The sequence below is a fragment of the Neophocaena asiaeorientalis genome, unplaced genomic scaffold (assembly GCF_003031525.2).
Source record: "Neophocaena asiaeorientalis asiaeorientalis breed wild unplaced genomic scaffold, Neophocaena_asiaeorientalis_V1.1 scaffold280, whole genome shotgun sequence".
Classification (NCBI taxonomy): domain Eukaryota; kingdom Metazoa; phylum Chordata; class Mammalia; order Artiodactyla; family Phocoenidae; genus Neophocaena; species Neophocaena asiaeorientalis.
The window spans coordinates 3,869,800-3,893,806 of record NW_020185321.1 but is presented as its reverse complement, the minus strand read 5'-3'; the positions used below and the strand labels follow the sequence as shown (position 1 = coordinate 3,893,806).

At 45.2% G+C, this 24,007-nt stretch overlaps 1 long non-coding RNA gene across 1 annotated transcript; it reads left to right on the top strand.

Moving 5' to 3' along the window:
- Positions 1-1,334: 1,334 nt before the first annotated feature.
- Positions 1,335-23,779, top strand: LOC112392191 (uncharacterized). Its single transcript, XR_003001648.1, has 5 exons — positions 1,335-1,600; positions 1,693-1,784; positions 2,048-2,204; positions 22,843-22,898; positions 23,367-23,779. It is a non-coding gene; the product is annotated as an uncharacterized LOC112392191 (long non-coding RNA).
- Positions 23,780-24,007: the final 228 nt, after the last annotated feature.

The following is a 24,007-nucleotide window of genomic DNA, read 5'->3' as shown; positions in this document are numbered from 1 at the left end:
TTTTCGATGTATTTTGGAAATATGTGCTAAAATATTTACAGATGATATGATATCTAGATTTTATTTCTAAATAGTTTTATGTAGGACTCTCCTGGTGGCACAGGGGTTAAGAATCCGCCTGCCAATGCAGGGGACACAGGTTCGATCACTGGTCTGGGAAGATCCCACATGCAGCAGAGCACCCAAGCCTGTGTGCCACAACTACTGAGCCTGCGCACTAGAGCCCATGAGCCACAACTACTGAGCCCATGTGGCTAGAACCCATGTTCTGCAAGAGAAGCCACCGTAATGAGAAGCCCGCGCACCACAATGAAGAGCAGCCCCCGCTCACTGCAACTAGAGAAAGTCCGCATGCAGCAACAAAGACCCAATGCAGCCAAAAATAAATAAATTTATTTTTTTAAAAAAGGATCTAAATAGTTTTATGTAGTAAGGAAAGTAGGTGAAGGTATAGATGGAAACAAGGTTGAATATAAGTAATGAGTACATGGTGGTTCGTTTTATTATTATTATTTTTTTAATGTTAAAATTTTTTTTATCTTTTACTTTTTGCGGGGCGTTTTCAAACTTGGGAACCTGCCTTGAAGCCTGACTAAATTGTCTGGGTTGGAGCTCAGGACGACTGGCCCATGTCTTGCTCCGTGAAATTACACATGTCATTTCTCACTTGTCCGTTCAAGAAACACTATGGAGGACCTTCTGTCTGCTTGAGATTTTGAAATTATGGAGCTGACACTTCAGGTTAGAAAATAACAAAGAAGGAAGCCACCAAATGGAAGCATGGAAGGGTTTGCAGAAGAATTGATGTTTGATATGGGTTCTGACAGATGAAAAGGAGCTCCCCGAGTGGTGTCAGTTCATCTTCTATAAGATAAGGTGGTTAGACTAGGTCTACGTGGAGGACCCATTTAATCCTAATAGATTCTGTGGTTATAACCTGCCCGTAATCAACTTTTTCTTCTCTGTGTGTCCCTCCAGGGAGTTGAGAGACCACCATGGACTTCCTGTCATCATTCTTTATTTTGTTAGCTGAAGCAATCCAAATTGAGCTGTTGGTCTTGAGTCTCCCAGTTGTGTTTGGAGGCCAAAGCATTATCGTGTTGACCAGTCTGTAACCTTCTTAGGGATTGGTCTCTTGGGCTCATAGATTTATTTCCATCCATCTAGTTCCCAAGGCATTTCACTTAGGAACTGTAGCTATACCAAGCTATACCAAGGCCCAGCCGTTTTGTTGAGCCATTCGCTCATCAAAACATGGGTGCCTGTAGTCGATACCCTCAGCCTTCCCAACTGCTTTTATCTTCCCTCTCTTCCTGTAGGACATGCAGTTCAGTATTCAGCATGCATCCTGGCCTTTGGGTTAATTGTTCATCCTGATACTCTGCCAAAACAGGTCGAACTTTGTGCTTTGATGGCCTTTTCACCCATGTGACATGAACCATCTGTTGGGGCAAAGCTTAAAACAGCAATTGTCATTTGACAAGTAGTTGGCAGTATCACATCTCTACTCTGTTACAGAAAATTATTTTTCTGTTTTCATCTTCTCAGTTTTTGTGGATGTTTGTACTTTAAAAGGACAATTTCTGAAACTTCTGGAGAAGTAAGTAAGATAAGACTGTTTAAATTTGGTTGCTCTATGTTGAATGAGTTTGCTTGGGCTATCATGCTGAGTCTAATATGTTGTCTTTTTAGGGACCTGGCTGCATCTAGCCGTGTGATCCAGAGCCTGGTGGAGGGCTGGGAATGCTAGCAGCTCCTTTAACTCTTACTACTATAAACCAGAGGTATACTTCACTGCGGGAAAAATATTGGGAAATTAGCTGTGATATATTGTATGTTTCCAGTGATTGCTCAAAAGCTTCTTATATTCATTTAATTAGAATAACTTACCTTAATAGAAAACTATAATTTTCTACTTTTTCCAATCAGTTGAACCAATGTGTACTTTTTTTTAACCCACTCAGATGGAATTTATTACACCAAAGCTAATACCCTAAACCTGAATTTTTGTGCTAACCATCATTATAACTGAGCAATTATGCTACAGGAATAGTTGAGACCTCTGCTTCTGGCTCTGAACACCAGCCTGGATCAAACCAAACCTCCCACCTCAAACAAGCAGAACAGCTGGATAATTTAAAAAATCTGTCTGACAGTAAGAACCTGAGAGGGCAAGATCCTGGAGAGAATGGAAACATAGAAAGGTGAGCCTGACATTTGACATTTGTCTTAGCTTGGGCTGCTATAAAATATACCATAGACTGGGTGGCTTAAACAACAGACATTTATTTCTAACAGTTATAGAGGCTAAAAGTCCAAGATCAAGGTGTCAGCAGATTCGGTTCTTTGTGAGGGCTGGCTGGCAGATTGCTACCTTCTCTCTGTGTCCTCACATGGCAGAGAGAGGAAGTTCTGGTGTCTCTTCCTCATCTTATAAGAGCACTAATCCAGGGACTTCCCTGGTGATCCAGTAGTAAAGAATCCGCCTTCCAATGCAGGGGATGTGGGTTCAATCCCTGGTTGGGGAACTAAGATCCCCCATTCCGTGGGGCAACTAAGCCCACACACCACAACTACTGAGCCCACTTGCCTCAACTAGAGAGAGAAAACCTGCACACCACAACTAGAGAGAAGCCCATGTGCGCTGCAACAAAGAGCCTGCAACAAAAAGATCCTGCTTGCCGCAATGAAGACCCTGCATGCCACTACAAAGACCCGATGCAGCCAAAAAAAAAAGCGCACTAATCCAATCATAGAGGCTACACCCTCATCACGCCATCTGAACCTAATTACCTTCCCAAGGTTTCATTTCCTTATATCACCACGTTGGGGGCTAGGGCTTCAATATATGAATGGGGGGGCACAAATATTTAGTACATAACAGCACTATTATTCCCTTCAAGGCATTTACCTCTTCACTGCCTCTTCAAGGCAGTGATTTCAGTGCTAAGAAGCTGAGCAAAGCTTTGGCAATCTCAGAGAGGCCCTGGTAATATCCTAGGCTTTTGGTTAGGACCTTTGAAAGGTTATACCAGTAGTAAGGGCAAATCAAAAAAGGACCAACTCTCACAAAGGTACAGGTTTACTCAAACCAGATTAAGATGGTCTGCCTCTATACTAACTGCATTACAAAGCAAAAGAAAATCTCTGGAGAAACATAGCATCATCCACAATACCACATTGATTCTATAATTTTTCATGTACAACCTGTAGCTGTTGATCAAAATTTACTAGGCATACCAGGAGACAAGACCAAGTCACCCTAAACCAAGAGAAGAAATAGTTAATATAAACTGACTCACAGAAATCCAGTTATTAGAGTTATCAGATATAGACAAATATAGATAGAATAACCTCTGATCAATACATTCAAGGGGATTAAAGACAAAATGGAAAATTCCAACAGGTAATAGAAGTATATAAAAAAAGAATCAATAGAAATTTTATAACTGAAAAAGTGTAATTAAAAGTAACAGGTGAGTTCAAAGAAGCTTAGACACAGATGAAGAGAGGATTAGTGAATTGGAAGATAGAAAAAAAATATCCAAAGTGATGCATCAAGAAACAAAAGAATGGAAAATACAGAAAGAGTATGTTGTATTTTGGACATAGTGAAAAGGTTTTAACATAATTGTAGTTGAAGTCCCAGAAGAGGACAGGGAGAGAGAGAATTGAACAGAAGCAATATTTGAATAGATAATGGCCAGGAATTTTCCAAAGTTGTTGAAAGACATAAATCCACAGATTCAAGAATCCTTTTAGAGCCCTAAGCAGTATAAATATAAAGAACATCACACTTAGACACATCAGAGTAAAACTACCAAAAATCAAAGAATAAGAGATAATCTTAAAAGTAGCCAAGTAAAATGACAGATTACCTTCACTGGAACTATCATAAGACTTAGTGCTAACTTTAACAGAAACCATGAAAGCCAGAAGACAATGAAATAACATCTTTACAGCACTGAAAAGCTAATCTAGAATTTTTTAGATGGGATCTTCGTTGTGGCTTGTTGGATCCTTAGTTGTGGCATGGGGAGTATTTAGTTGCAGCATGCAGGGTCTTTAGTTGTGGCCTACAAACTCTTAGTTGTGGCATGTGAGATGTAGTTCCCTGACCAGGGATCAAACCTGGACCCCCTGCATTGGGAGCATGGAGTCTTAGCCACTGGACTACCAGGGAAGTCCCTGGAATTTTTTAACCAATAAAAATACTTATCAATAATGAAGGTTAAATGAGGTTATTCTTAAAATAGACAAAAAACGAGAGCATTTGTTGCTAGCAGATATCTACTAAAAGAAGTACTAAAGGAGATTCTTTTAGGCAGAGGGGAAATTGTCATAAGTGGAACTTTAGAAATGCCAAAAGGAATGAATGTAGAAAGCAGCAGAAAGAGAAAATAAGTGGGTAAATCTGACCAAAATAATATCTTGTGGGGTTTTAAATACATATAGAAAAACATTTTAACAATATATATATATAAGAATAAAAATGTATGACAGCAACAGAACAAGAAATGGGAGGGGAGTGAATAGAGTTAAGATGTGTTAAGGTTCTTACGCTGTTCAAGAACTAGTAAAATTACGAATCTTTTTTTATTTTATTTTAATAACTTAAGATGCATTTTATAATATCTCAGTGTGCTTGGGCTACCATAACAAAATAAGATAGACTGGATGGCTTAAACAACAGAAATTTATTTTCTCACAGTTCTGGAGATTGGAAGTCAGAGATTAGGGTGCCAGCATGGTCAGGTTCTAGTGAGGGCTCTCTTTGTGTTTTTTTTTTTTTCTTTGCGGTATGTGAGCCTGTCGCTGTTGTGGCTTCTCCCGTTGCGGAGCACAGGCTCCAGACACCCAGGCTCAGTGGGCATGGCTCACGGGCCCAGCCGCTCCACAGCATGTGGGATCTTCCCGGATGGGGCACGAACCCACGTCCCCTGCATCGGCAGGTGGACTCTCAACCACTGCACCACCAGGGAAGCCCTGAGGTCTCTCTTTAGATGGCCCTCTTCTCCCTTTGTCGTCAGATGTCAGAAAGAGAGAGAACTCTCTGGTGTTTCTTCTTATAAGAACAGCAATCCTATCAGGTCAGATCCTTATGACCTCACTTAACCTTAATTACTTCTGTAAAGGTCCTGTCTTCAAATACAGTCACACTGGGGGTTGGAGCTTCAACATATAAGTTTGGTAGGGGGACACAATTCTGTCCATAACATAATCTCTAGGGTATATATATATCAAGCTAATACTAGAGGGTTAAATGATGTGAAAATAATTACTTCAAAAGAAAACAAAGAAGGTGAGGCAAATAGAAAAAGAAATAGAAACATTGTAGATTTAAACGTAAATATGAGGGAATTCCCTGGCAGTCCAGTGGTTAGGACTCGGTGCTTTCACTGCCATGGGCCCAGGTTCAATCCCTGGTCGGGGAACTAAGATCCTGCAAGCCATGCGTCGTGGCCAAAAACAAAACAAAGCAAAACTAAACTAAATATGTTAGTAATTAAATCAAATGTAGATGAACTAAACATTGCCATCAAACTACAAAAATTGACAGACAGGATAAATAACGGAAAACCAACTACATATTGAGACACACCTTAGGCATGAGGATAAGAAAGGTATAAAGTGCAAAGATAGGAAAAAATACTCCATGCAAACAATGACTAAAGAGGTTGTTGGAAGGCAGAAATATCAATATTTCTAATGTGACCACACAAATTTGCCACTATCGATAACAGTTAATGGAAAATGTATTTTTCTGAATTTTATTGGATCAAATTGATTGTTCTCACGTCTTTGAAACTAGTCATTTTCTTAAAGCAGGATCACACTCTGACATACCCACATGCCATCTGTATTCAAAGAGTCAGGTGCCAGGAGCCTCCTGCCAGCCTGAAAACCATTCTGTTGAGTCTGGCAGTCTGTGTGTATGTAGTGTGTAGGCATTCAAAGCTTTCTTTCCATTCACCCCAAGTTTGCTGAGCTTTGCCAAAGGTCAGGTTCAGTGTTGGGCAGTGCCTGTCCTAGTGGAGCTCAAAACTCCAGAGAGAGATAGGCATGTGTGGATAGGACCCCCAAATATCTGAATGTGCACTGTAGCAAAGGCACGGGAACCTGATGAGAAAGGGACTCATTCTTCCTGCAGAGTTCCTTTCTCGCTTCCTCAAATATTCATTGAGCACCTACTATGTCCCAGGCTCATTAACATGGTTTTTTTCCCTGACCTATGACCCATATTCTTTCCAAAAAACTATGTCATCTTTTTTTTTTTTTAAAGTGGGGAAGATTTTTCTCCCCAGTCAGTGAATTTTGTGAAATATCTATAAATTAACAGCAAACGGGCAAATACAGAGGCCGAGGCAGGAAAAACAGGAAAGGAAACCAGCCCTTTTAGAGCCACCATTGTTTGTTCTCTCACTGATCCCCATAATAACCTAATTTGGGAGGTGTGGATACCCTTTACAGATTGGAAATTCAGGCACAGAGAGGTTAAGTAACTTGCTCTAAAGCCCCAGCTTACAAATTGAGGAGCTGATCTATAGACACCAAGTCTTTTGACTCCTGGTCCAGTGTTCTTCCTGTACCAGGCAGCTGAGTAATAGGTGTCCTAGAGACCTTCTTCACTCGCGGAGCCCCTGGGCTTGGGGGTGGCGTTTGTGAAGCAACGTGAGGAGCCTGGGGGAACACATTTCAGCCTCTGTCTGCTATGCTCTCAGGTTGAAATGCCCAGATGTTCCACGTGGGGTTGGATGCTGGTGCCTCCTCCACCCACTGCTCACCCCTTGGCCTCCCTATCTTTGGGACTTTGCATCAGCCTGTCATCTACTGACAGGTAATAAGATAGAGCATTTGAAGGTGGGTGAAGGCCTTTGTCTTTGTGGGTGATCCTCTCGTCATCAGGGTCCTAGCATTTTCTTGACAGTTTCCAGAAGGTTCTATACTCATTAAGAACTGGCATTTGCATAGATGGCTCTGGTGCAAGGTGTTCACCTAGTCCTTTGGGCCAATAGTGTAGCTTCAGAAGCAGACAGGAGAAAAGCAAAGAAAAGACTATTCACAGGTGTCTTAGTCTGCTCAGGCTGCCTTAATAAAATACCATAGACTGGATGACTTAAACAACAGAAATTTATTTTCTCAAAGTTCTGGAGGATGGAAGTCCGAGATCAAGATGCCAGTATGGTCAGGCTCTGGTGAAAGCTCTCTTCCTGGTTTGCAGTAGACTGCCTTCTCACTGTGTCCCTACATGGCAGAACGAGTGAGCTCTCTGGTATCTTAATAAGACCACTAATCCCATCATGAGGGCCCCACCCTCATGGTCTCATCTAACCTAATTACCTCCCAAAGGCTCCATCTCCAAATACCATCACATTAGAGGTTAGAGCTTCACCATGTAAATTTGGGGGGACACTGAAAGTCCATAGCCACTGGTTTTGTGCCTTTGGGCAAATCTCTTCATCTCTTACCAGTGTAATGGGCATATTATGATTCAAAAGGGGTAGAAAGTAAGAGCCCCTGCCCTGCTGTCTGTTCTTTCCCCTTTGTCTTTTCAGAGGCCCTTTGGCAGCTTCACAGCCAGGGCTCAGGAGGGGCCAGTCTCCCTTACTGAGCAAAATGACCCCAAGCACGCTACATGCAGTTTCTCCAAGTGAGTTTGGGGGAGGGGGGTAGCAGATGTCTCAGGTGGTGTTGAGCATGCGTCTAGGCACCTGGCAACCTAAGGAAGGTGGCTGATGTTCCCATCTGAAGGTCAAATCATTAAGCAACCTTTATATCTTTCATAGGTTTCCCAATTAGCTTGTTTTTAAACCTCCAAAGTTTGAACCTTGTAAGTTTATCTGCTGAAAACGAAGATGCTGTAGAGGCTGTTGCTCCATTTTCCCTTGGATGGACTCAGTCTCCCTGCCCCAGCCCCACTTCCTCTGGTCCTCAGGAGAACCCAGCTACTAGATCTTTCTTTTGGGGACCCAGCCACCTAGTCTCTGGTAGGACCTCACCCTGTGTGCTCTAGGGTTCCAAGCGGAGGCTCAGACGCCCAGCCCAGCCCTGCCTCAGGTGCTGGGCCCACAACGAGTCCGAGTGGGGGAGTCTAAGCCTCAGTGCTCCTGACAGGCTGAGGACTCCTGCTGTTTGACGTGTGGCAGCTTCTGACTAACCTGGACCTAGACTTTTCCCTTAACTAAACTCTAATCCTAGCTTCTGATTGGTGACACCCCTGTCCCCATTGCCTGGTGCCCCTGAACCACTGCCGATTCTTCATGGCTTTGCTGGCTACACCTCTGTGCACACACCCTTCTCCCTAGGATGTGAGCAACTGTCCTGGGTCTTCCTGAGACCTGCTTCCTCCCTCCCCGCCCTGTAGGGGGTTCCTCTGTGACCACACCTGCCAGGTGGCTTGTGAGGAGGCCAGTGACGCCTCCAGGGAGGGCAGCTAGGGTGGGGCAGTTCAGCAAAGCTGGTGGGTGTGGATTGCTCTGTTGTGGCCTAGAAACAAGGTTTTATAGAATTGCCCCGTAATGCATGCTCTCCCAGTCCCTGAAGCTTTGCAGTGGGAAGATGGATTCACACACAGCTTAGTAACGAAAACCAGCATTTCCCCTTTTGACTGCTCAGCTTTGACAAAGTGGCACCAAAACAGCTGGATTAAACTGGCCCATGTCAGGAGGTATTCTGGGGCAAAACCGGGACTTCACGTGTACTCTCTTATTTAGCTCTCACAACCACCCTGTGGGGCGCATAGTGCTGTCTGAAAACCGAGACTCCGAGAGGTTAGGTACCTTGGCCACGGTCACACAGCACATCCATGACAGGGTACTATTTTAAACCAGACCTGCTGAGGCCAAGGTTCACAGGGCACTAGGCTGGTGTGTACCTCTTCTGTTGCTCCACACAGGGCAGGCTCAGGATAGGGATGGGGAACTGACATTTGTAAAGTTATCTAGTCTTTTCTTCTTTGAAAAAGTATATCACTCTGCAACTCTTCAAATATGACTGCATTGCACAACTTGGTAGACCTCGACAAATGCAGAAGGGCCGCAGCGGGAGCGCCCTGGCAGGTTAACAAACCAGTGAAGTCAGTAGGTGACGTTCTCACCCTGCATAGGTACCTGGAGCTGCCCTGAGCCCCACCCCAGATGCTGAGACTGTGCTTTGATGCCCACCAGGGCTGTGCCCGAACACGGCTCTGGGTAGTTGGCAAGTGAACCTTTGCCTTCACTAAAGTGACCTTGTATCCCAAGGGATACATTTGCTCTAAATAGCACCTTCTGAGACCTAGCACCCCTTCCTGAAGAGATGACAGCCAGTTTCAGAGAATCCAGAGGAGGGCCTCCTGGTCAGGCCCCTCCTGGAACAGAGCAGGAATCTCCGCTCAGCAGCTGGTAGAACCAACTCACCCCTGCTTCCCTCGACTGCCCAAATGCCCTTTTTTGCAGAAAGGGCCCCACATCCCAAGCCCTCTGACCGCCGGCAGCCACATGTAACCAGCCACCACTCACAGCTTCCCGGTCGCCCCCATGTCGGGCGCTGGGCCAGGCTCTCAAACGGCGGCCGGCCTGATGAGGTGGTGGCCGGGGGTGGCAGCTGTGGCTGATTGAAGTCCCCATTTCCCTTGTACAAAGGCAGCATAATTAATCAGGCAGTAATGAATTCAGGTACCACCAGCTTGTCACCTTGAGAGATAGGCTTTCTGAGAGGGCTGGAATTCACAGGAGACAATCAGGTCACCATTAGGATTTTTCAGTATTAAATATTAATATTAAGTGGAAGATGTATTAGAAGTTGACCAAACTTTGGTCTGTTGACCTTCAGGAACCCCTGCCCCACTTTCTTTCTCTCTCTCTCCCTTTGGCTCATGGGGCAGGGACACCCAGGGTGGGTGGACCTCTGGCTGAATCTGGTCCTCCACCTGAGGCTTTCTGAGCTCAGGGATGACTCTCCCCTTGTGTACCTGTTACTCAGCATCCTCTAAAGTGGGGCCATGGGGAGGGGGAAGGCGGGCGTTCCCCTCAATGAGAAATCGGGCTGTCCAGCGCTCTGCCTGCAGCAGCTCAGGCGATGGACCAGGGTGCGTGTGCTGTGGAGTGGGTGTGGGTGTTGGGGGGTGCTGGATGCTATGGCTGGGCCCTGGTTTTACTGACATGCACTCTTCAGCTTCCAGGAGCAGCCAGCCTAGGAGTGCAGCAGGGCCATCAGCAAAGCAGGGATGCCTATCCAAGTTCAAATCCCAGTCTTCCCGGGGCCACACTGGGAGGTTTGGAGCAAGCTGTGGAACTGGGAGTTGGCATCTGTCAATGTAGTGGGATTAAACAAAGTGATGGTCACGGGCCACCTTGCCTACGGCTTGCACACAGTAGGCCCTCAGCTGTGGAAGGCTCCTGCGGGTGGGGCCCATAGAGCCCCAAGCTCTGGGCTGAGGCCAGGCCTGGGACTAGCCCACTGGAGGCTGACAGCTCCAGATGGAAGCCCCAGCTGGCTGTGGGGCCCGAGGTGCTGTGTGTGACAGGGTCCCCTGACTTTAAAAGGGGTTCCTGGTCAGTGCTAGCACATGTCACTGCCAGTTTCAGGATCAGTGATCCCCAAATGCCATGGGAATACTGAGAAAGCTTCCAAGAAGAGGTGCTATGTGATCTCTTTTAAAGGAATATGTCAGAGCCACAGTGTGGCCCAGAGGTGCTGTGTCCCCATACAGAGTGGATGGGTGGCTTGAGATCCCATGTGTCCCAAGCACCTGCTGTGTGCTCAAGCAGGAAAGCAAGTGATAGGGTAAAAAGATAAACTTATTTTTTTTAAGTGGGCAAAGAATATGAGCAGGCAATTCACAGAAGAGGCCTGGAAAATGGCTTGGAAATTGATTACCAAAAAAAAAAAAAAAAGATGCTCAATCCTGCCAAATCTTAAGGAAAATGCAAGTTAAATGAGGTAGCATTTTTATGTGTAATGAAATATTAGTCAGAAAAAAAATGAAATAATGCCATTTGCAGCAACATGGTTGGAATTATACTAAATGAAGTCAGACAGAGAAAGACAAATAACATATGATATCACTTATATGTGGAATCTAAAAAAATGATACAAATGAACTTATTTACAAAACAGAAACAGACTACAAACTTATGGTTACCAAAGGAGAAAGGTGGGGAGAGGAATTTGGGATTAACATACACACACTACTATATATAAAATAGATAATCAACCGGGACCTACTGTGTAGCACAGGGAACGTTACTCAATAATCTGTAATAACCTATATGGGAAAAGAATCTGAAAAAGAATGGAGATATATATATAACTGAATCACTTTGCTGTATACCTAAAACGAATGCAACATTGTAAATCAACTATACTCTAATATAAAATAAAAGTTAAATTTTAAAAATGAGGTAGCATTTGTCACTCATCAAATGGGCAAAAATTTACCAGTCTGATAATAGGAGGTACGAGTGAGTATGTCAAGGATACTGCTCTCAGACGCTACCTATTGCTGCAACTTCTTTGGAGGACCTAGCGGTTTCCTTTACAACTAGAAATGTACACACCCTGAAACCCAGCAATTTCCCTTCTGCTTTACCTACTCTCAAGAAACACGTTATGTGCACAGAGAGAGAATCATCACACCAGGCTTCGTAATAGCAGAAACCTAAACGCCCATCAATATTGAAATGTCTAAATAGATTAAGGCATCTTCACAGCGTGGAGTTTTATATAGCAATTAAAAAAAATTGAGTTGGGCCTATATGTATGCAAATAGATCTCTAAGATGTATTATTGAGTGAAAAAATTCTGCAGAACAAATACATGTATGGTTTATGTTAAAAAAAAAACCCTCAACAATAACAACTAATACTGCTTGGTTTTAATGGAGTCCCATGTATGTTGCAAAAGCATAGAATAAAAGTCAGAAAGAATATATATAGACTCAGTGGCTACCTTTTAGAAGGCTGAGGGTAGCCATGGATGATAGGAGTTCAGCGGGGGTGGGGCGGCTTGAGCTTTCTCTGCAACGCTGTAGGTTTGGGGGAGGCAAAAGGTTAATGAACCTCATGTAGAATAGAGGTTAATTTTTAATTTTTTAAAAATATATTTATTTATTTATTTTTGGCTGCATGCAGGCTTTCTTTAGTTGCGGCGAGTGGGGGCTATTCTTCGTTGTGGTGTGCAGGCTTCTCACTGCGGCAGCTTCTCTTGTTGTGGAGCGTGGGCTCTGGGCGCGCAGGCTTCAGTAGTTGTGGCTTGCAGGCTCTAGAGCGCAGGCTCAGTAGTTGTGGCGCACGGGCTTAGTTGCTCCGCGGCATGTGGGATCTTCCCGGACCACGGCTCGAACCCGTGTCCCCTGCATTGGCAGGCGGATTCTTAACCACTGTGCCACCAGGGAAGTCCCTAGAGGTTAATTTTTAAAAGAGTTTGGCTAGGGGAAACAGGTAGTGCATCTAGGGGGGTGGTTGGCAGAATACGTGAAAAGCTGAGAGAATGGCTAAGAAGGAATGGGAGAGCGTGTACTATGAGCAAAAGCCCTCTGGGGCTTGCAGAGGGGAGGAAAGAGAAGAGGAGAGTGAGAAGGTCAAGGAGCCTGGACACACAGAAGGGACCACTGGGGAGGGAAGGTGAAGAGCTGGGCTGCTCATTGCTTTGTCCTTGGCCGGGCTGGGAGCATGACCCACAGAGATGTGCTTCCTGATGCTTAAGTTTCCAGCTGTGACAACTAAGGTTCTTCCTCACACCCCTCCTATCCTCCTTTTAAGCTGGAGATCTGTTTCTTCCGCTGCTCAGATAGGAAGTTTTGATTATTTTTGCATAAGGACCCAGAATTGAAAATCAGTGCTCCTGCTACTGACCCCCCATCATCCAAAGGAAGTGGACTCTGGTCCTGGGCACACCTTTGCTGTCCAGGGCTGCCCAGCAGGACTGGAGACCTGCTCCTGCCCATGGCTGTGTGGATGGGGAACCTGCTTCTCCTGGGTCATGCTCAGGGGTCCTCAGGCTTACGAGGGGGTGGTGTGGGAGCCTCAGTTGCAGCCACCTGGCCAACCTTCAGCCCTGGGCTCAGCATCCCTGCACAGAGCTAGGCCAGAGAAATGCAAAAGGAAGAGTAAAACCAAACTCACCTCCAAGGCTCCACAGTACGTGGGCTTTGGAGTCCAATCTGACTTCATATGCCAGCTCAGCCCCACGGCCAGTGTGAATAACTTTGTGCAACCTCAGATTTGCCATCAGGGTTTCTGGGAACTAAGCAAAATAAAATGTGTCGAGCCCTCAGCTCCATAATGGCACCCAGTATGTGATAGTGGTAGTTGAAAATAATGATGCTAACAGTACATCTCCTCCTGTCTCTTCAAGACTTTTATCAGAACAGCGTACTATGTTTACGTACTATGAATGTGGTGACGTACTTAGAATAGTTTATTCTAGTGTGATGAACAAGAAAACTGTGTTTTAACTCAGTAAGTCTTTCCCATCCTGGGTTTTGTAAAGTTGGAGTTTCACTGTTTCAAAAAGCTCTAGTGAGCCTGGATTGAGAAGGGTCAGCAGAGAAATTGTTTCCAGCTGTCCAAGGGAGGCTTGTTGGGAGAAATGTCAGCTCCTCTGCCATGTTGGCTGGTCCAGTTGGGACCCCATTCAGCTCGTGAGGCACCCATCATTCCCCACAGCGAGGCCAGGACCAGGGAGAGGTGAGTGAGGCAATTGCCTGGGGGCAAAATTTAAGGAGGTGCCAAAAAACTCAGTAGTCAAGATAAGTAACATTTTACTGCAATATATGTTTAATAAGAATTAATGCAGGGACTTCCCTGGTGGCGCAGTGGTTGAGAATCCACCTGCCAATGCAGGGGACACGGGTTCGAGCCCTGGTCCAGGAGGATCCCACATGCCACAGAGCAACTAAGCCCGTGCGCCACAACTACTGAGCCTGCGCTCTTAGAGCCTGCGAGCCACAACTACTGAAGGCCGTGTGCCTAGAGCCCGTGCTTGGCAACAAGAGAAGCCACCCCAGTGAAAAGACCGTGCACTGCAACGAAGAGTAGCCCCTGCTCGCTGCAACTAGAGAAAGCCTGCGCACAGTAATGAAGACCCAACGCAGCCAAAAATAAATAACTTAAAAAAAAAAAGAATTAATGCAAAAAAAAATTATGATGAACAAAATATCACCACTTTACACCCTGGCCTCCAGCCTCATCTTACTGACCCCTTCAGCAGCTGTCAGGCTCCTAACATCCTTCTTGCTGGGTGTCTTGGGCACGGTTAGGTCTGCCCTGGTCTAGGGGAAGGGGACTGGGAAATGGGTTCTGTGGCTTGCCTTTCATCAACATGGGGAGAAGCTAGGAAACCTTTCTGGACAATTATCTTTGAGTGTGTGTATGATTTTTTTTTTAATTTTTATTTTTTGGTGACCTTCATTGAGGAAATGAGAGACTTAAAACATAGAAACAAGTGATAGGAACATGAGAGTTTATAGTAGAAAAAGCAGATTTGAAAACTTTTCAGAAAGTCTTCGACTGTCGTCTATTTTTCAGAAAATAGTCAAGAGTTTGCAAGAACAATTTTTCATTTTTAAGTGCTTTCGCTTTCCCCCAACAGTGCTGCTTCAGTAAATACAGGCTCAAGGGTACATCTTGTCTGCCCTTCTAGGATCTGAGCATTCTGTACACCTGGCTTGAAAGCTCAGCTGATTAGCTCTCAGACACCACCCATCTCAATCCTAGGCCCATCCCCCCATCCCTGGCTGATGGGGCCGGATGCCCAGCGAGAGAGGATGATTTCACCCAGGAAGAGACAGGAAACAGCTACAGTGTAGAAGATGTTGGTTTGATGAGACAATCCATTAGTTGGTTGACCCCTTCCCAAAAGAAATGGGATTAGGGGGAAAAAACCCCCAAAAACCTTCTTCTGCAAGTTGGAAGTCATGTGACAAATGATTTTTGTTGCAATACAATATTTAAGTCAAACTAAATGAATAATAATATAATCATAGGCATTCTGCCATTCTTCTATATATTTTTTTAAAAAACTAATTTGAGAATATTTAGAATTAAGGTAAGCTGTTTGTGGCAATTATTTGTGGTGTGTATCCAAACACGCTGCTGGGCTTCCCTGGTGGCACAGTGGTAAGGAATCCGCCTGCCAATGCAGGGGACACGGGTTTGAGCCCTGGTCCAGGAAGATCCCACATGCCACGGAGCAACTAAAGCCTGTGCGCCACAACTACTGAGCCTGCTCTCTAGAGCCCATGAGCCACAACTACTGAACCCCGCCCTCCTAGAGCCCGTGCTCCACAACAAGAGAAGCCACTGTAATGAGAAGCCCGTGCACTGCAAAGAAGAGTAGCCCCCTCTCGCTGCAACTAGAGAAAGCCCGCACACAGCAACGAAGACCCAATGCAGCCAAAAATAATAAATAATTTATTAAAAAAATAGAAAATAAACTCGCTGCTGAGGGGGCTGCAGTTCTATCAAGGTGGATGTCGGGAGACCAGGTCAGGGGAGCTGGAGGAAATCTAGGGGGAGAAGGACCCCACCTCCGAAAGAAATGGCAGTGGAGGCAGGCAGGCAGATTTTAAGTTTTCAGGCAAACACTGCTTTTGAAAAAACTGGATTCTATAATTTGTTATATTAATGATCTTCTTTAAATTATTACTAAAAATGCCATCCAGGGGAACAGGAAGGTAGACCCTGTTTTGTCCTTCCCTTTATCTGTGAACTTCATTTAAAAAATCACTTTATTTTCAGCACCTTGGTTTTGTTGTTTTTGCCAGAAAGTAACTTTTCTGTTCAACAGTATATTAATGCAGACTAGAAATAAAGATGCTTTTAAAAATTCTTTCAAGCACAAAAGGAGATGGTTTTCAACAGATAATTTTACATATTTACATATTTTACCTTAAGCATTTTGTAGTCTCTGCCTACTGGTGAATGGATCAGATTTTTACACTCTTTCAAAATGAACCAGTTTGGCTTCTAAGCCACTGCAAAGGACGGAAATGAATTCTAACTTTTTTTTTTCCGCTTCATTTTCGCATCTTCGCATTTCCTTATTTCACATGGTTTAAAATCAAATGCCTCCAGCTTTATTTTTCCTTTCTCAAGAGCAAAGTGAATGTGACTTTTCGGAGGGGTCACAGGATGCCCTGGGGGCCCTTGGGTGTTGTTGGGCCGCTGCCTGCTTTCAGCTTGACTGAAGGGCTTGTCAGAGTTTTCATCTCCTAAGAAACGAGCCGCAGGCGCTGGCCAGAAGCAGGGGAAGGCAGCAGTCTGAGTCCCACGCTGGTTCTTTCCCACTGACATCAAATCCTGAGGTTTTGAAATTAATCCCACACAAAGACAGCCCTTCATTGTGGTGCCTGTTTGAAATTAGACTAGCAATAATGACCTTTCTAAGATGTCTCGTTGTTAAGATAGCCCCCTGTTGAGTCTGAAAGGCTGCTGAGGGCCTCTCCCCGACTCCCCCGACCAGAGTGGGTGAGATGCCCCAGCAGTCAGGTCAAGGTGACCGCTTGGCTTGGCCGGAGGTGCTGCCCGGTGGCAGGAAGTGGCCGCTAGCCCAGATGGCCGGGCTGCCTCGGGCCCCTATGACCTGGAGCCACTGTTGCTTCCCAGGTCTGAGCCGCTGACTGTCCCCGGGTGAGAACTGCTCTCACCTCCATGTAAAACAGATTCCTTGAGTTCTAACCGGTATTTTTGTTAAAGGGAACTGGAGCCATAAAGGGACTCGACCTGAACATTAGCAAAGAAAGCAGTCATCCCTCCAAGGAGGAGGAGCCCCCAAGGGGCACAGAATGGGGACCGGTGGTCCTCCGCAGAACCCCCGCTGAACCCCACTTATCTTGCTCCTTTTACACAGTGAGTTTTCTTCCCCGTAGCACGTGGCTTCCACAGCAGACTGCCTTGCCGGGGACGTGGATGGAGTCGGGTGCAGCCAAGTGGGCCAACCCGGGTTCAGGCATCTGGCTGTGCCCTCTGAATCCGGAGCAGCACAGCCGCCTCTCCGCTGGGCCCTGGGCACTCGTCCACTGTCTTTGCGGTACCCACGGGCTCTTCACACGGAGGCGACTAAGAAAACATTTCTCAGGGAGAACAGACTTGAATGGTAACATCCCTGCATATTAACAGAAACGGAGGAGTATTTAGAGCTTATGTGGTTTGAATGTGACCTTCTTACCAGACTAGCTCAGAATAACAATTTAGTTATTTTCGAAAATGGCTGTACTTCTAAATAATTAGATATTGTAATCATTTCCATCAGTGACTCCATTCGGAGCCCTGTTTCAGTTAACATGGTCATTGTGCTACCGTGGCCTGCATGTAGCGCTCGGTCTTTGGAAATAGGAAGTGTATGATAAGCGTTCTATTATTTCTGCTGCCCACCACAAGCTCTGCTATATTTTTCCCAGTGTTCCTATTTGGAGAAGGATTTTGTGCTGTTGAATTTTGATATTCCTGGTGTCCTCTGCAAAGGTTGTCTCTCATTTGAGTTGCTTCTTTTAACCCTTGGCAGTGGTTTTGAAGAGAAGAGGCATGTGAAGACGGTCTGAGTATTTTGTAAACAGCCAAAGCTGATTTATCAAAAAGAGCACTTTTTTCTAGTGTAACGGTCTCTGTCAAACTTCTTTCTCTTTTCCGAGTGCTGGAGAATGTGCTGGGTCTGGCCCTTGCATTTGGAAAGTTAGAATGACGCCTCCTTCTCTGCTTTAATATATTTCACCTCTCTGAGGCAGACGGATCAGAAGCTCACAAGGAAAAGCGATGCCCTTTCCTGCGGCGACATTAACCAGAATCACGTGGAAAACAATCCAAGCCTTGTAGGAAAAGGGAGCCATTAAAATGTGCCCTGAGCGATTGGCTGCACCCAATCTTGCAGCCTGGCTCACTCGCGGCAGCAGACAGGAGGCTGCTCCCCTGGATGGAGAGAGCCTTGTTGTAGTGCCACAATTAAAATCAGCTCCTCTGCCAAAAATAAAAGGGAGGAGGGAGGAAGGAGAACATCAAAGACAGACTGAAATGTGTAGTTAGTAGTAAGAGTGGTCTCCTCTTGAACCAAAGCCTGCAGCGATTCACGGCCCCCTCGTTAATGAGAAATTTTGACCTCTGGTTTGTAAGTTAAACTTGTAATCCCAGCTAATGAAGTAAATCACTTCCAACTTGAGTCTGTTGTTCCCGTCTGCTTTGCACACTGCGTCTGAGAGTGAGGATCCAGGTCCACACACACAGATTGAAGGGAAATATAATTATTCAGTGACCGCAGAGTTTCTTGCGTGTTGAGGGTGTGCTCGCAGTAACACTGCAGGCGTGGATTGTGGACCTATGTGTTATTTCATTGTAACCTGTGTGTTGGTAAGAGAGAGAGCCTGTTTAGACTCTGGGTTGAACAGCAGGATTGAATGACACTTCAGGGAGGTAAGTTGGGGACCCTACACACTGCATTTCTTTAGCAAATGGAAATCTTAGTTCCAGGCCAACGACTGAGCAGACAGTCTAGTACTTTGCATAGGGTAGAAGTCGATGCATATTTACTGAAGAAATGCTGCTGAATGAAGGAGAGACTATTCGGGTGATGTGGAGCTCAGAGGGAAAGAAGAAAGCACCGCTCAGGAATGTGAGTCCAAGAAAGGCAGGGCTGAGGAGTCTGCGAGCTGCCTGACTTCCGCCTGCGCTGAGCCTTGGTGGGGAGGAGAGGAACCGTTGTGTGAAACTGGGTACAGCTGGGATGCTAAGGGGCTTGCTTCTTCGAGTGACAGATTATAGCTGAGAGAAACGGGCTAAAAAATTACCCTATTTTAATTACGTGAGGGCAGAAGTAGGTATTAGACTGTTGTTTCGTCTAAAGGGGATTTCATTCAGAGAGCTGTTGACATTCTGTTGGAGGTCCATGACACATCACGTTCTGTTCCTCCCGGCTAGTCTAAATTCTCTAAAATTTTCCGGATTATTGTGTAAATTATCTTAGCTTCTGACCGGGAAGCAATACTATTAATTTTTGGCCAGGAGACAACTCAGCCCCACAGTCTGGTGCCAGGGCATAGTGACCTGTCAGAGGTGAATCTTCTGGTCTTTGGGGAATGTTATCCCTCCTCCCAAGGGGAGGATGCCTTTTCTGGAGTTCAGGCCACCACCCTCCAATCTAGGCCGACTTTCCCAGTGGTGGGGAGGTGGCTGCCCTCGGAACCGGCTGGGACCACGAGGAATCAGTGGGAGCTCCCATGGGGCAGGGGTGGCACTGCCCACCCTCTCTGTAGGCGGGATCTCTGTGACAAAAATCCCACAATGGAAAATGGCTCTTGTTCAGAAAAATCGGGGAAGCCGGAATTTTCCTTCTCATGTTGGACATCCTTGTCCCTCTCCAATCCCTTGGCAGGTATCAGCCTAAAACGTTTCTGAAGACTTAAAGCTTTCGAGGCCTAAGGAGGGAGTTTGGGAGGGAGGATGTTTTTAAACCACTGACTCCTGTTATTTCTGTTGAAGGGCACTTAGACCTAGTCTCCTTGTGTCTCTCTGGTTTTTCATTAGACAAAGCAAAGCATGTGGGCATTTGTCCTGTTTGTATGACCCTGGAGAGAGCTCTGGGGTGAGTCCCCAGGCAGGAAAAGTCACTGACCGGTGTCCAAAATCTGAGGACGTCTGGGGCCTGAGGCTGGGCATTCAGATCTACTACAAACAACAGTGCGTTATACGTCAAGTGATTTGAATAATCTCATTTTTCCTCTAAATTTGAGCATGTATAAAATATTGATTTCATCAACAAGTGGAGAAAATGCCACAGCGAATCTGTTCTCCGATGGTGTACCTGGTATGTGGAGAGAAGCCTGTCGAGAGGGGCCATGAACATAATCATGGTTTATTAGCTGCATGGGCTTTTTCCTTTGTTTCTTTTTGTTTAATTCAAAGTGAAACAACTCAGCATGCAAAACTAAAATTAGCTGGGAAAAAAAAAGGTGTAAGTGAATAAACAGGCAGATCCATTAGAGTCCATGGGTTATCGGATCCCTTGCCACTCCTCAGACAGCGGCCTATTAAAAGTGGTAATGTTTGCTGCCGGCGGTGCCCCTGGCAAAGAAAGAAGGCCAAGGCAGGCCTATTTCACATGCATCAGACACAAGAATTAAATAGACCAATGTTCCCTAAAAGACTGAAGTACATCTCTTTCTGACGTTCATCTCAGGCAAAAATTCATTGATCTCAGTATGTCCCTTGGCAATTATAAAATATTAAATCCAAGTCACACTTTTCTAGTTGGCTTAATTTTTTCTCTTTTCACAGCTTTCTATTTGATCAATTTTAACAAGTTAGGAATAGCATCTAATAATAAAAAGTGCAGAGTTTAAAAGTTTGTTCTTTTGACATTCTTTTCTTTTTTATTTTGTTTTGGGTTTGCATTAACTTTGTGTTATATAAAATGACTTGAATGCCGTTTTAACAAACAGAAAGAACATGAGTGAACCAGAAGGTTCTTTACTGAGAATGATATGCATTAGGAGACATCCAACGATAAGGACAGCCTGATTTAAAGATTTTTTTTTTTTTTTTTAGCACATGCCCAAATAGCCTTCTTATTGTTTTGTAGTCATTAATGCTCCTCTATTCCAAAATTAGCATGTAGTTTCAGCTGGGAGTATCTGGTGGGGCTAGAGGTTTGACTACGTTCCACTGAGATTTACAAAAGATGCAAATTCCTTTCCCCATTTTTATGCATATGTAATGTTTTAGTGTTTGATGTTTGTTAATTCAGAATATACCATAAATGCTAACGCAGACACACATGATAAAAATGCAGAATTTTGGCAGCCCATTTTCATTAGACCCTCAGTATGGGAATTATTGGGGGGGAAATGTTGCATAATAGTAACTTTACTCTCCAATTCTCCTTGCCATAAACTATGAGCACATCCCCCCCAAATTTATAATTTATAATATATAGAATCATTTTATGTGAAATAATAAATTCTTCTGAAATAAAATCTATTATGGTCTTCTTCCTACATTTAAGTTTTCATATGGGAAAGTTATTCACCTGTTGTCTACCAGTTCCTTTATTTAAAGCTTTATTTATATTATGTCATTTAATTCTTACCACAAATCCATGACGTCATGGTATTGTCTCCACTTTTCAGATAAGAGGTGCAAGGGGCCCACGATCGTCCAGCAACTTCCCTCTCTGGCCAGCCAGGCCAGTCCCTCTGGCGTTTTGACAGCAGGATCAGAAAGAAAGAGAGGAGGAGAGAAGGTCCGGGTGGACAGGGAGAGGCCTGGGGGATAGTGCTGAGGAGTGTTGAAAAGGATGGGGCCACTGCAGTACGTCAGGGAGAAAGCAGGAGAGAAGAGACAGGTTCAGAAGCAGTGCTGTGATCTGTGTATCTCCCTTAGACTGTTGGAGGAATGTCGGGATTGAACTTGGCTTATTTTGAAATTTATTATGTTTACGTTGACAGATTGTGTTTCTTTGTCTGAGACACTACCCTGAGACTGGACCCCATAGGTGATGGCTTTATAATTACCAAGGTTGTTTTGAATGGCCAATTACAATGTTTCAAAGAGAATTCAAAATAGAGCTGGGGACGAGAAGGCTCTAAGCCTGGTGGCTTCTGGGCTCCTAATAGGCTTTGCTTGGGTCTCTAAAGGGGCATCAGATGCAGAATTTTCTGCACAGGCTCTTTGTGGCTGCCATTGTCATTCTCCTCCTATGCCTGTTTTCCCTTGCTGCCCATGCGTCCTCACCTCTCTCACCATGCAACGATGATGCATTGCATTTCCCTCTGAGATGGCAAGAAAAGACCTCTCAAGGAGATGATTAGTGCCATAGGGGTCCAAACTGCCGTGAGCCATCTCTTATCGTGGTCCAAACAACGCAGGGCCTGCTGTGGGACCCTGAGCCCAGGGCCAGCAGTGTGTACAATCATGGTGGGCTCACCCACCTCTGCGTCTCCCACCGTGGTGTCCCCTCTCTGAGTCACTAGCCTCCATTAAGGTTTACTCCCTCCTCTGCATGCTGAGATCTCTTTTATCACTCCAGCGCCTAGAACATGGCTTGACACAGAACAGGTGTCCAGGTAGGATCTGTTGAGCAGGGTGGATGGATGGGTGGATGGATGGATGGACAGACTGGAGAATGGTTGAGGGTATCTCGTAAACTCATGTCAGGAACTGAAATAGGCTACTCCTGCGAGGAGCATCGGCGTTTTTTGAAAGACCTAATGTTGATGAAAATAATCAACAAACAATCTATGATAGGGATAGAAAAGATTTTTATTTGAGCCAAACTGAGGACTATAGTCTAGAAGACAGCCTCTCGGATAACTCTGAGGAACTGCTCCGGAGAAGCATGGTTTGCAGCACAGTGTTACATCTTGGCAGAACAAGGAACATTAAACAAGTCTGGGATACATCCCTTCAGGGTTTCCATAAAAAAACAGATCCGCGCGTACACAGCGAGTCAGTATGGCCTGGCACCTGGGAAGGGAGCCTTATCAAAGGAGTATGCACTGGCACCCCAGTAAGGTAGGCATTTCATCTTTATTTTTAATATGGACATTCTTTACTTCTGGTCAGTGCACCCTTTTCTTAATAATTAAAGCAGACGTACAACGTATGTTTGATAGGCCACAGTCTGCTTTAGTTAGCATACAGTTCAAGTTAATTCACGTATAAGCCAGAAGGACTTCCCCTTTTCTCAATACGTGAACATTTCTTCTATCACTAGGAAGGATGCTACACACGCCAAGAAATGTTACCCCAAAGTGGGGTTACCCAAAGTTTGCTCCTCTGACCACCTGTTACGCGACTTACCTGAGCAGCCTTTTCATTGGGTCCTTGGGCCCCACTCAAGACCTACTTAATCAGAAATGTGTCTTTTCAATAGGTGCTCCAGAGGATCCTTTTGCACTCCAGTGTTTGAGAAGTTCTGCTTTTCTAAAGGTAAGATTTTAGGAGTTAGGATGCCGATCTGCTGGAGGGGGAGTGGAAACTCTTCCCTGGTATCAGCAGCTAAAACCTCCTTTCTGCACCACCTACTGTTAGCTGATCCAAGGCAGCCCGAGGACCCAGCCCAGCCTCCTGGACACTAGGTGCCCTCCCTGCCACAAGGCCGAGGCTACATTCCCATAGCCCCCATCCCATCTCTCTCAGCAGCAGGCTTCTTCCCCACGCCCTGGGATCAGGGTGGACCTTTTGCAACTTTGCCCTGCCCCCATGCTGCCCACATTAAGCTCCTTGAGTAGCAGGGACCTTGTGAGAGGCCCCAGGCCCTTTGGATCAGTGGTTCGCTACAAGCTTGTCCAATTCCCCCAAAGGAGGGGAGCCTAGACATTTCCTTCTGGGATTCTGGGAGGAATTCCTGGGATATAGCAGCTGTCAGTGTGGGCTAACGAAGCTATTTCTTCTTAGGTGGAGCCTCAGTTATCTCATCTGTAAACTGGGAGTAAGAAGAACAACCTCCTTGGTTGCTTCGGACACCACGGGCATGTGAGAAACCTTTGCAAGTCTTAAAATGTGCAAAGGCTCTGCACATATGTGCCCATTTTAACCTTGAATTCTGACGTGTAGCTGGGGTGATTTCCTTCCTCCGTTGGTGGATCTGGGGGAAGGCTCTCCTCCCCTCCAGATCTGAACCTCTATGTGCCTTGCAAGAGAAAAGTGCCTCTTGAAGGTCTGTGTGCAGTGAAACCTTGCACAGGCTTTGAGGGTTGCAGAATGTCCCCACAATCCCCTTTTCCAGATTAAATGTTTGCATCTCTTGTTATATTAGGAATTAGACCTGCTTTGTGATCATTGCACCTGAGTACCTGTAAAATACAAAAATACAGCAGTGGCTGGTGTCTACGAATTGGCTGTTTTTGGTGTGCATGCGTGCCTCCGTGTGTGTGTGTGTGTGTGTGTGTGTAATATATATTCAAGGCAGGCAAAACGGTTTACATATTCCCAACCCGTGTTAACAAGATGTTCTTTCCTGAACATAACATGTTTCTGAAAATTCCTGAATCTTTCACTCTGAAACTCAACAACATTGTTATTAAAATGGTTCTGTT